Here is a 12,627-nt window from a genome sequence, read left to right as displayed (position 1 = left end):
GAACGCAAACACTCGCTGTCACAGCGTTGGCGTGATGAAAGGCGCGAACAGAGCGGACCGAACGCTTCTGCTGCCTCGCTTCAAAGCGTCTCCGAAAAATTGCGCTATCTGAGCGCCCTTCCCCCTCAGCTTTGCTTCCATCGGAAATTATCTCCAAAACAGAGCGAGGGTGGCGCAAGACCGGGCTAGAGCAACGGCTAGAGGAGGAGAAGCACGGTAAACTAGCGCATCCCTCTCCCGGCTTGCGCGTGTTTTATCACGTGGCCTCCCATAGATACTTGACTTGGGTTGCCTATCCAACCCGGCTCAGCCTCGAACACTTCCTTTAACGCGCACAGCCAACGGCGCGAGATAGGATCTTATCGAACTTGACTTTATACGTAAGCTCACGGTAACACCGACATATATATTTCGACGGTTGTGTCCATATAACTGCTATCGAAAAATTCGCAATAAACAGAAAATTTTACTAAGGACCAACAGCGCTGCTTCTCCACGTCGTGATACAGCGGTGAACGATATTTCTGGAAAATGTGTTGCTAAATCTCTCGCCAAATGACTACGCTCGCATTTGGTGACAGCGGAACGCAGTCGCAAGAAATTGTGGAGGAAATACCGGAGTTCTGGCAGCTTCAGGTGCACTAGATTATTCAGTAACGTCGGCAGCTTTGTAGTTCTACCTTACATCACAGCAAACTGCACTCGACAGAGATCAAGGGCACCCGCACCGTTATAGCTAAGCAAATTAAGCACAATTACGCCGCGTCTTTCCACTTCGAGCCCGCTCCGACAGCCCAACGATAGATATTCCAAACGTAACCACTCGGAAGAGCAAATTTTGCTTCTGCGAAGTGAACGTAGTGCGTATTTCAAGACGCGTGTTATATTCATGGCTGTTTCATTCGTGAACATTACTTACGTGACGTAACATTATCAGTGAGCAAAACAGTTTTTATTTCAACGCTAGGAAAGAAAACCGAAACTAGCGCAACTGTTTTGCTCAGTTGTGCGGAAACGCAGATCCAAAGCCGAAGCCGTCAATAGCGCCATTTTCCAGTTGCGTTGCATCTCGCGCGTGTACGTTGGCGTCGAGTGGTGGTTCTTTATTCTATGGAGTGGTTCTGAAAGCGCTGCGTTAGGGGCGACTGCAACCAGGCGTTGCGGCAAGTTACGGTGGGAACGTCTGTCCGTGCTGTGTGATTGCGACGAGGAGGACCGCCGCCAGGAGCGGCGTGTCGCCGATTTCGTCCCACATCGAGCAAGTGCAGCTCTCCGGACCGTCACAAGCGCCGGAAGTGTTGCGTTTCGCACTGCGTTTTCCTTGTGATATGGGATTTCGGAACGCAGAAGCAACCAGATGCATACGAAGGAGTACCAGCGGAAAGTGACTTGTGCCATATTTCTCTTAACCTTAAAGGTAAGCATATCAGCTTTTGTTCCGAGTTTACAAACGGCGCGTACTCGGCCCTTCCCGTACGGCTACATTTTCCGCCACGTTTCTCTTGGCAGTTCACAGACGTTTCATAGGCATGCGTCCGCGTATGTATGCGAAAATACTACTGGCAGACGGAAGCCTCAGGAGAGCATCTGAAATTAGAGCAAAGCTGTACTGCCATAGATAAACACCGTTCTTAACGACTCCAATGACGAGTCTCCTGTCGCATCGAAAAATCCGTACAATACCAAGTATTGCGTAACTTGAAGTGTAGATACAATGCTAGCACAAGTGTGACTTTCGCTGGCGAAGACAGGTTGTCGCAAAAACAGCTTGTGTATTCTGAAGATTTACTAGTGCTTTAGGTATATTACCGCGAATAATGAGAACGCTACAACACTGTATGGCAGTGTCAGGCGATGTGGCAGCACGGATATTTTCGTAGCGGTAAGGCGGCTGCATGCACGAGCGAACAGATACAACGCTTTAAAAGCGCTGAAACAACAAATTTAATGTGCATTTGGCTGCAAGTCGGAAACACATTAGCTCACGATATAATCCGATGTATAATGTCATTATTTTTATGTAATCTTTATTTTCATGGTTGTAAATATTTAAAAGCATGAATTTGCTGCAGCCTTTGTATAGTAAATCCTACTAGGCTTACAAAACCTGGCTGTGTTATGTAGAGAATTTGTGGTATTCCTACTGGATTTTCTATTTTGAGCCCGGTGTTTTATGAAAAAGACGGTCTTTTTATATGTAGTCTTATGTTAGTGCAGATATCTGGCAAGCAGAAATGAGTTGATTGCAAAGTTATACCTCCCGGTGAGCTGCATATGAACCCAAGTTTATCCTGTCTTGGCTATTGTGATGTGCATGTAACAATCTTAAGTATATACAGCTGTAGCTGACTTAGTCGCTGTAGCGTATTTTGTAAAAGTAGAAGGCTATGATTATTTTATTGTTTTCATGCAGAAATACCTTTTTTTCTTGTACCAAGAAACGATCACAGCATTGAATGAAATGAAGTGTGGTGTATTTTTCTACTAATTTAATAAAGTAAATTTCGCCTGTGGTGTATCAGGGATAAGTTTACTTTCTTTTACTACACAATGCGTTATCTCCTCTGCTACTGCTGCTGTTCTGTATATTTCTGTAATTTTGAAATGTACTTTATTTTAGGTATTCAAGAAATGGCAACATCCAGAAGAAGGCGCCATCTTATCCAGCACGTTATGGGTGAGACAGATCGTAGCGGGCACTTTTTCATATCTCATTAGCTTATGAGGCTATTTGTTGTAATTTTTGCGTCCACTTTCCTGGCCTATATTCATTTCAGCATTATTGTGCAAAGGGTAATACTTTACATCGAGATAGAGTAATTGTCCAAAGTAAAGCCCCTCCATCCACGCGCCACCGCCGCTTCCTTAAGTAGCGACAACCGCCTTTTCCCCTCACACCAAATCTGGTTCCGGCATTTCCGCGTCCGGCATTTCCGGTTCCGGCATGTCCGGTTTTAAGATTTCCGGTTCCGGCGTTTACGCTTCCTGGAGTTGCGCTGCGAGAATTTCCACTGTGATTGCAGACGATGGTGAGACGCCCGTGCTTAGCAACCGGTGCTAATTTGAGTAGCTCGCTCTAGCCATTCCACCAAGCGTCATTCGTGTGCATCTACGTGCTTGTTTGCGTACGCTGCGCCCGCACGCTTTGTCTGTCGTCCCCTTTCTCTGACAAAGTGCGGAGAGCCCTGGGCTGGGGCACAACACACGAACATAATTCGCCGTACACATCTGCTCGCGTCACAGCACTAACACAATTCGCCATACACCTTTGCACGCGTTACAACACGCGTGCACGCACCAATTCACTGCACACCTCCGCTCATATCGCACAAGAAAAGCACACTTGTTTTCACCAAGTCACTGAATTCCCTCCACGCAAATTTGAACTTGTTATATTTCATAGCTTCACGTCATTGCAGTTCTTCACGCAGTGCACGCACTTGGGACGTTCGTTACCTTCGATCTGCCGTACGAGACAAGTTCAAACTCAGAATCAACAGCATAAACTCTATGCGTCTGCCGTACGAATTGGCGTCGCGAACTCCTTCACTAAAGTCCCTCCATACGTGCTGGCTGGAGGGGATGTATACTTCAAGACAGGAAGAATTCAAAGGGGACAAGCTGTTGTATTCCGCTGGAGTAGTAGTTTGCGGTCGCTGTTTTCCAAATGCACGAAAAACGGGAGCGGTCTCCAAGCACTCAGGCACTACATTCTACTTTACGTTGTCTCTCGTGGCACAACGCACAACCGTCGCAGGTTGACACGAAGCAGCGAACACGACCAGATCGCCGATTACAATAGGCGGTGGTTCTTGGATGGAATCTCATTAACAGTTTCAACCGCAGCTGGTGCAATTAAAGCCTCTCCGTAGACGCGAAAGTAAACCACGCTAAAAAACATAGCGTCACTTCCACTCGGAACAGGAAGCTGAAGCTACGTAAGTTCCACTTGACGCCGGAAGCTGATGGGGTGAGTGGGAGAGGAGCGTGGAGGAGGAGGGTAGGTTGGCGGTACTTAACTGCAGTGTTGCAGCAGCCCCCGAAAAGGGGGCTGCTGCAACACTGCAGGATATCCAAACATCCAGCCCCACATGCAAACACGAACACGGACTGAACATCTCAAAACACGGACTCAGAATCAGTGCCCTCTCAAGAAAAACGCCAGCTGGAAGAGAGGGCACAGGACACTCAGGAAACACACAGAGCTCAACACTCTGGTGGTAACACTCGGGCTGCATCCCAAGAGGCAGTCTTGGTAGAGTGTGGATCTGAAGGCTCGATAAGCATCCAAGGAAGGGAAAAACGGGCTACGGCCTCAAAGGTTGTTGAAAGGCTCACTTCCTCAGAGGAGTTGAGTCACACAGACGATTCTGACAGGGATCCCACCTTCCGTATCACTGATCCCCCCAGTTCATCTAACGAAAGTAGCCCTGTGAATGACTCGTACGATTCTGACCAACCTATCGCATCGCCCGGGGGCGCTCTTAATGCCCGCGGCGGAAGGAAAGTGCGAATGAGGTCGGCAATTAGGGTCAAGCGGGGTGAAATCGCGAAAACAACTGGCCGGCTGGCATCCGTCCTACGAGCAGGGGAGGCTTCACTGGGGGTTGGGCCCGACCCATCCAGTGGCCTCCTGCCGTCAGTCTCGTGTGGTATGGGCGCCAAGCTCAAGGACCGGCAGCAGAGCCATCTGCGGTCAGGTCAAAGATCGACGGGGGCTAGACCGAGGGTGAGGTTCTCTGACTCCTCGGATGTGGAGGGCGATACTCAGATCGCAAACTCCGCTCAGGCAGTGGAGAAGGAGTTTTGGGGTGCCATCTCAGTCGTCCCGACTGACGGGGGGGGGGGCAGGGAATCTCAAGTGTTGCCGCCGTGGCCGGTTCTGTCAACGACAGTACTGGCTGCCCTCGGGCTGTGGCAACACCCGCCCCGGCTGACGTGGTAGCGAGCGAATCGCGTGTTGTTCAAGGCTGTGAGGGGTTCACATGCCCCGAGTGTGCACGGTCCTTCTCTTCAAAGATAGGCCTGGGCTTGCATAGACGCCGAAAGCATTTTGAGGAATTCAATGCGGAAATAGATACAACTAGGATCAAAGCCATGTGGTCAAAAGAGGAAGACTCCCTCATGGCCCACCTTGAGGCTCAGTTGACTAAACAGAACGTCCGCAACATAAATGAAGTTTTACACCAACATCTCAAAGACCGAACATTTGACTCGATCAAATCGCATAGAAGAAAACCGGCGTATAGAACATTAGTTTTACAACTCCTAGAGCAACTAGATACAAATGTGGGGGGCTTGAACTCAATCAAAGACGATCCATCAAACAGGGAACGTCATAGTGAGAATATTGGTCTAGAAACGGTCACCTCATTAGAGCATAACGCGGACTGGTATTCTGAAACTCTGGAGGAGCTAAGAGCCCTCACGCAGAGACAACCGCCACGCTCCTTCCCCGGCTGTGGGAAATCACTAAACGTTTTCTTGATAGTTCAAACATACACACACACATTAACAACTACATACGCGACACGTTCTTCGACAATAGACCGAATAGACAACTTACACATAGAAAAACCCTGGATCCAGGTTTCCGTAGCCATAGGAAACAGAGACGTCACATTTACGCTCAAACACAACATAGGTTTAAAAAGCAACAAAGCCGCTGCGCCCGCGAAACCTTGGATGGCATACCAGAACAAAAAGTAGAAAATATTGATCTGTTTCTTGACAGCTGGCAGAACACGATGGAGAGACCAACTCCCACCGATGTCGAGCCAGATGTCCCTCAACATAGTGCCATAGAAATCAATCCACTAGGTATAATAACCGCAAAAGACATAAAGGCTGCCATGCCTCCTCTGAATAACGCTTCTGGTCCCGATGGCCTATCCGCTAAAAGACTACGACAAGTACCATCTGCGGTACTGCGTGTACTGCTGAATCTGCTGATGTGCCTTAAGCGGCTTCCTGTATGCCTACAAGGGGCACGGACAATTTTCTTACCAAAGAAAGCCGAAGCCTGCCTACCGGGCGACTTCCGGCCAATAACCATTTCACCAATTCTACTCAGATTGCTACACGAAATATATGCAAACCGCATAGTTGGCAAGGTGAAATTTGACTACCGTCAGCGTGCTTTCATCCCGGTCGACGGCTGTGCTGAAAACATCCTCCTATTATCAACCGCAATAGACGAGGCCTTGCCAAGACAGCGGCCTCTATACATGGCCTCGATAGATGTCGCCAAGGCCTTCGATTCCGTTTCATTCAATGCCATCCTACATGGCCTAGAACTAAAAGGTTTCTGTGCAGAATTCATTAGTTACATCAAAGACTTTTACACAACGGCGACAACTGTTCTCTCGTACGAAAACCATAGCCGATTGGTTCATCCCTTAAGTGGTGTTCGTCAAGGCGACCCACTCTCACCACTTCTCTTCAATATGGTCATCGACGAGTGGCTGCAGACATCCACTTGTGGAACCGCATTCCAAAGCGACGAGCTATCATTGGACTGCATGGCATTTGCCGATGACCTCATCATCATGACCTCCACACCCCAAGGCCTCCAATTACGCCTGGATATGCTACAGAACTTCCTCTCAAGTAAAGGACTCTCCATTAATGTGAAGAAAAGCTTCTCCCTGAGCCTACAGCCGTCTGCCCGGGACAAGGAAACCAAAATGCTAACTAATCAAACATTCCACATTGGAACCGAGAACATAGCTGCAGCCACCACCACCTCAACATGGAAATACCTAGGAGTGTCTTTTGAGGTCACCGGTCGGAGTTCCCTACCCATGCATAAAGAAGTTCTGGACATGCTGCAACGCATCTCAAAAGCTGCCCTGAAGCCTCAACAAAGATTAGTTATTCTAAGACAGTATCTACTTCCACGACTCTACCACCGGCTGGTGTTAGGTCCGGTTACCGCTAAACTGCTGTTAAAAATAGATTCCTCCGTGCGGGCAGCTACACGACGATGGCTAGCCCTGCCACATGATGCCCCTCTTGGTTTATTCTACACAGCAATATCTCATGGCGGACTGGGAATCCCATGCCTCAGAACGTTAATACCCGGTTTAGGACTCCGACGTTATTCGGCTCTAGCAGACTCCTCCTCGGTAGCATGTAGGGCCGCCTCCACTATGAGGCTTATAAGGACATCCGTTGTACACGCCACACAACTCTGCGATTACAAGAACACCCACATAACAACATCAAAACACAACAAGAAATTTTCGTACTCAAGTTATTATAATAATGCAGATGGGTATGCCTTGAGGGGTGTGGCCGAGGCTCCTGGATTATGTGACTGGATCCGTGAAGGAACCACATTTTTAAAGGGTAAAGAGATCATTGACTTGCAGAAGGTCCGATCGAACTCATTGGCAAACCTTACTCGTACTAAGAGGGGCCGTGAGGTCGACAAACAATGCCGGGCCGGATGCAATTCAGCAGAGAGCCTGGGCCTCATCCTTCAGGGCTGCCACAGAACACACCATACACGTACAGCTAGGCATGACAATATAGTAACATACACAGGCAAGAGGCTGGGGGAAGTCGGCTGGACCGTAAAAGTCGAGCCCCGATACAGAACTGACCAGGGCGTTAGAATTTCGGATCTGGTTCTCAAAAGGGAGAGCCAGACGGTTGTACTCGACGCTCAGGTTGTCGGTACCAGGATCCCCCTCTCAGACGCTCACAATGCTAAATGCAGAAAATATAACGATCCATCTCTGCTCGAACAGATATCCACTGTGATGGGGCAGCCTCCTATAGTTTCCTCAATAACATTAAATTTCAGGGGGGGTGTGGGCAAAAGAAAGCTTTAGAACTGTAATAGAATTAGGCCTTAACCGAAATGATATAAAGATATTAACCATCCGGTGTTTACAGGGGGGACTACGTTGCTACCGCGCGCACCACCGTATGACGACCATCATATGATGGTTGAAGTTAGCGTTCGAGCATCGCCACCTCTCCTCCTACCCAGCTGTTAACAGCATCGGGTAGTACTGCCCCTGAACAGTACTCAGTTCTTGTGGGGGTATCTGTCGGCTGGATGGTGCCCTGTTGCCAGGCACTGGATCCCGTTCATCCGGGCTGGCCTTACGTCCTAGCCGACAAGCCACCACAAGATGGAAAAAAAAGAAAAAACATGGTCGGCGGTGGCGCGTGGATGTAGGGGCTTTAGTCCAAAGGAGAGACATGGCTGGTGGAGACGACACACATAAGCCTCCTTTGTCCATATGCCTATATTGCGCAGTTACTCTGTCGTTATCTACCAACAAGCCCAAGTTGTTCATCAGCTACATTTACTAATTTTCCGTTATTACAATTTCATCGATACAAAATTGAAAGTAGAGATGTAAACAGGAAGAGAGACTTGAAATGATGAATAGCCGTAGAACAAGGAGCATCGCTGAAGCCAATGTTTCGACAAAGGGAAGGAGATAAGTTTTCTTGCCAAAACATTGGCTCCAGTAAAATTTCTTGTTCTATCACAATTTACGATTAAAAGAGAGCATGATTGTTCTTGCTGAAGTATTATGCACAATAGAATAAAATTAACAGGGTGAAATGTCAAGAATGTGAAATTTCTGGTGTATTCTAATGCTACAGCAAAAGCCAAAAAAACAAGATGTAGAGAACCACATTGTTATTTTTCACTACCCAGCTTAGCCAGCTTCATTCAGAGCTGGAACTTTGTTGCATTAACGACCACTGAAATTCAATAATTGAATTGCTTCGTGATTTACTTATGTTTAGAGATGTTGAACTTGTTTTAATGCAGCTTAACATAGTGCGTGTAAAAAATAAACGATGACATTTTAAGAGGCTTGCAGTTGACTAGCAGATCACTTGATGGTATGAGCTCAGGTTTCCATCGAGCTTCCATGCACAAATCGGATGCACATTCTTATGTCATTGCTTGGATTTTCATAAACATAACCATTCCTTCTTTGTCGACGTTCTACTTGTGTTGTAGGACTTAAGTGTTTACATTTATTTGTATTGGTATCCATGTTACACAGACAACTGAATTTTTCTTTTAAATTGTGACGTGGTAGGACTAAGAACATTTGTGCAAATTTGCTGCAGGTACACTCTGGTGGCTGCCGCCCCTGCATCCTACCAACACTGTGTCCTGACCACGTCCACTAGGGAGTTCGAAGCCTTTGGCGGCTCCTGCCACTGCGTCCTGCCACCACCCTGTCTTGACTACGCCCACTAGGGAGTTGGCAGCCTTCGTGATGATGCCAAGCAGGCTGGAAGCCGACAAAGATTGAGGTAAATACAAGTAATTAAGTGGCAACTTTTTGAGTGAAGTGGCTTGCAGTCACTCAGGAATGAAAGAATTAACTTCAAAGAAGTTTAGACTCCCTGCTATCGGTGCAGGAATGCTCAAGTCCACGCATTTTGCCTTAGCCGCCAAGAGGCTATGTGGATTAGACGAAACGCGATGCAAATTTTGAATCTAGTAGGAGACCACTTGTTCATTTTTTTTCTTGCTTAACACAAAACTGCTTTGATAAAGGTTTAGCAATTTAAAAACAATACAGTGTACTCCCATACATTGTATTAGGCATAAATTTACTAGCACTGCCTCAATAGTAAGTATGCTGATAAACCTACCCCAAAACTGACTTTTTTTGCTATTTCATCCTCATCTCTGTGCACTGCTGCATAATTTACCTTCCTGAAACCAGTTTTTCCATGCAGCACAAGTCTTAAATATGTGGATTACATAAATTTGCAGCTTTTGCTGGAAGCCAGTTATATGAAAATAAAGTTATTAGGCCATTTTGTCCATTTTTAATGACCATTTTGTCCATTTTATGTGGATTACATAAATTTGCAGCTCTTGCTGTAAGCCAGTTATATGAAAATAAAGCTATTAGGCCATTTTGTCCATTTTTAATGACCTATATTAAGCTGAGCAGTGGCTAATAAGCAGTTCAATTTTTGGTGTAAGACCTCTCTTTATTGTCAGAAAAAATTTCGCCCCCTAAAAGAAGGAACCAATTTTTTAGCTACGCCTTTTAGGATGCATATTTTGGTGCATTACGCAAACTCTCACTTAGTGCTTGCGCCAGTAAAAAAAAAACGTTTTGGGTTAAGTATTTTTTGAAATTAACATTTGTCCTATATTGAAGGGCCTCCAGTTTTTCAAAAAAAATTCCAAGTGGTCGTGTGCCAGGTCAGGACAGCTCGCATGGAATAGCCTACTTACACAAATAGGGAGGGCTACACCCGCCATGGTTGCTCAGTGGCTATGGTGTTGGCCTGCTGAGCACGAGTTCGCGGGTGTGAACCCTGGCCACGGCGGCCGCATTTCGATGGGGGTGAAATGCGAAAACACCCATGTGCTTAGATTTAGGTGCACACTAAAGAGCCCCAGGTGGTCGAACTTTCCGGAGTCCTCACTACGGCGTGCCTCATAATCAGTGGTTTTGGCACGTAAAACCCCATAATATAAATTTTTTAGGGAGGGCCAAGTACACTTGACTTTATGTTAAGATACAATTATTGATCTACAAAAGACAAAATGAAACATTCCATCCTATAAGCAGCTCTTCACATTCATTTACACTTTTGCACATTTGCATACCTCAGTACCGTGTCAGTGCGCTGCTTCACCATCAAGGTATGATGATTACTGACCAACTAGCCCAAGTTTCCACTTTACTGTATTCCTCAAGTCTGGTGACTTCTGTCTGTTTTCATTATCTGCTATGTGCCGATGGTAAACTTCAGGTTTGCCCTATGGTGAAGAATATTTTGGTGCTTATAGATATGGATCTGTGTTTTTCAGGTTACCCGAAATTTTACGCGAGCCGTGCCACACACTCTGGCCGGACCTCCTGCAAACGACGTATAACCAGGCTCCACACATGAGTGTCGAGTGAGTCCGGAGATCAAGGCGACCTGCTGTGCAACCACCGTGCAACCTTTGGTGACCCCTCTACGTTTTCCACCTATTTCACAGCTGTACCTCAGCTCCCACCTATCCCAACAGCATCAGCAGCTGTTATCACTCATCGAACCATGGATGAATTTTGGGGTGGAGTGATTTGAAGAGACATTCCATGTGTATCTTCAACTTCTTAGCAAATACTTGTGTTAATTATAATTCATATGTGTCTTTAGTACCTGGATTTTAATAGTTCCTTTCTATTAGAATTCTCACGATCGATTCCTGCTATTATAATGTATGTCTGTCTTTATGCCTAGTTTTTCGTAGTTCTTTTGTACTTGTGTATGTAATTGATAGGTTCATAATTGTTATACAGAAGGCTTAAATGCAAACTTGTGGCATTTTTTTCTTCATTTTGATAATCTTCAGCACTGCAAAGTGTTCAAGAAATGTAACCTAACGTGGGCTTTCGTGCAGGAAAAATTTAAGAGCAATATAGGGTACTTATTTCAAACGCCCATTATCTTTGGAAAAGTCAAGAATATAGGAGCACAGAAAAGAAAATATTAAACTAGAGAAACATGAGTTCCCCTCATAAGTCTGATAATATTGTGACTTCCTTTCACTGCAAAGATACCAGTAATAATCGCATACAAGGTTTGAGACACGAAAGCTATGATGCCCTTCGCATTTCTCAGTGCATATTTGCCACACTGACGAATGTCAAAGGCATTGCAGGTTTCATGCACACATTGGTTGTGTTACACTTTTGAGTATTGCATTTCTCAAACACAAAGGTTTACAGCAGTGCTTTAAGTAGCAAATGCCTTTCCTAATTTATTAGTGCAAGAGTAACAGTACAGATCGTGTAAAAATTATTTTACAGACTATATTTCCATGGATGCACGCTTCTGAAGACATAGCAGTGACGTGGTCGTGGGATGAATGTTTCATTTCAGATTTAAATATTGGCTTCCAGGTCTGGGTTAGTCTCCTACACTGAGTAGTTTAGGTCAGAGCCCATTTACTAGAGAAAGTGAATTAAACTAGGAATTATAAACATCAAAAGATCACGTTTAGGACACTAATGTGACAATCAGCAAGGTTCTTTGGGCATTCATTTCCAAATTTGTGAGGATATATTTTATGGCTGGTTTCATTATTGTGAGAACAAATATTTGTTTATTGTCACACTAGAGTTGGCTGCCCCCATTTGTATACAACCCCTTTAGAGGCTAAAAATTCAGAGTGTTACCTTATTTACTCACATAATGATCGCACTTTTTTGTAAAAAAATTGACTCAAATTCAGGGGTGCGATCATACGCGAGTTAAATTTCTCGCAAAAAGAAAAAAAAATTTCATCTGGCATTTGCTACGGGATGACAACAGGTCAACAAATAGGCGGCTGGCGCTGTATGTAGTGCGGGACACACACAAAAAAATGGTGGCCAGCAGAGCAAGCCGAACGCGCCGAACGCGATTTTTTTCTTCTCGTCAGTACAGTAGGTGCACTCAAAGAGTTTCTTCCGTATCAGTAATGAATAATATCGGCAAGTTTGCGGCAATAACATAGCCATGTACACTTTGAGGGGACAGAAACAGATGGGGGCGCTTAGCTGCCAGTGACTAGGAACACATGGCGGGCATGCTGCAGAAACTGCGGCGTTTGTCTTCGCAACTATCCTAATATGGCACGTTTCC

The sequence above is a fragment of the Dermacentor variabilis genome, chromosome 10, assembly GCF_050947875.1.
Source record: "Dermacentor variabilis isolate Ectoservices chromosome 10, ASM5094787v1, whole genome shotgun sequence".
Classification (NCBI taxonomy): domain Eukaryota; kingdom Metazoa; phylum Arthropoda; class Arachnida; order Ixodida; family Ixodidae; genus Dermacentor; species Dermacentor variabilis.
Note: the sequence above shows the minus strand (reverse complement) of the source record.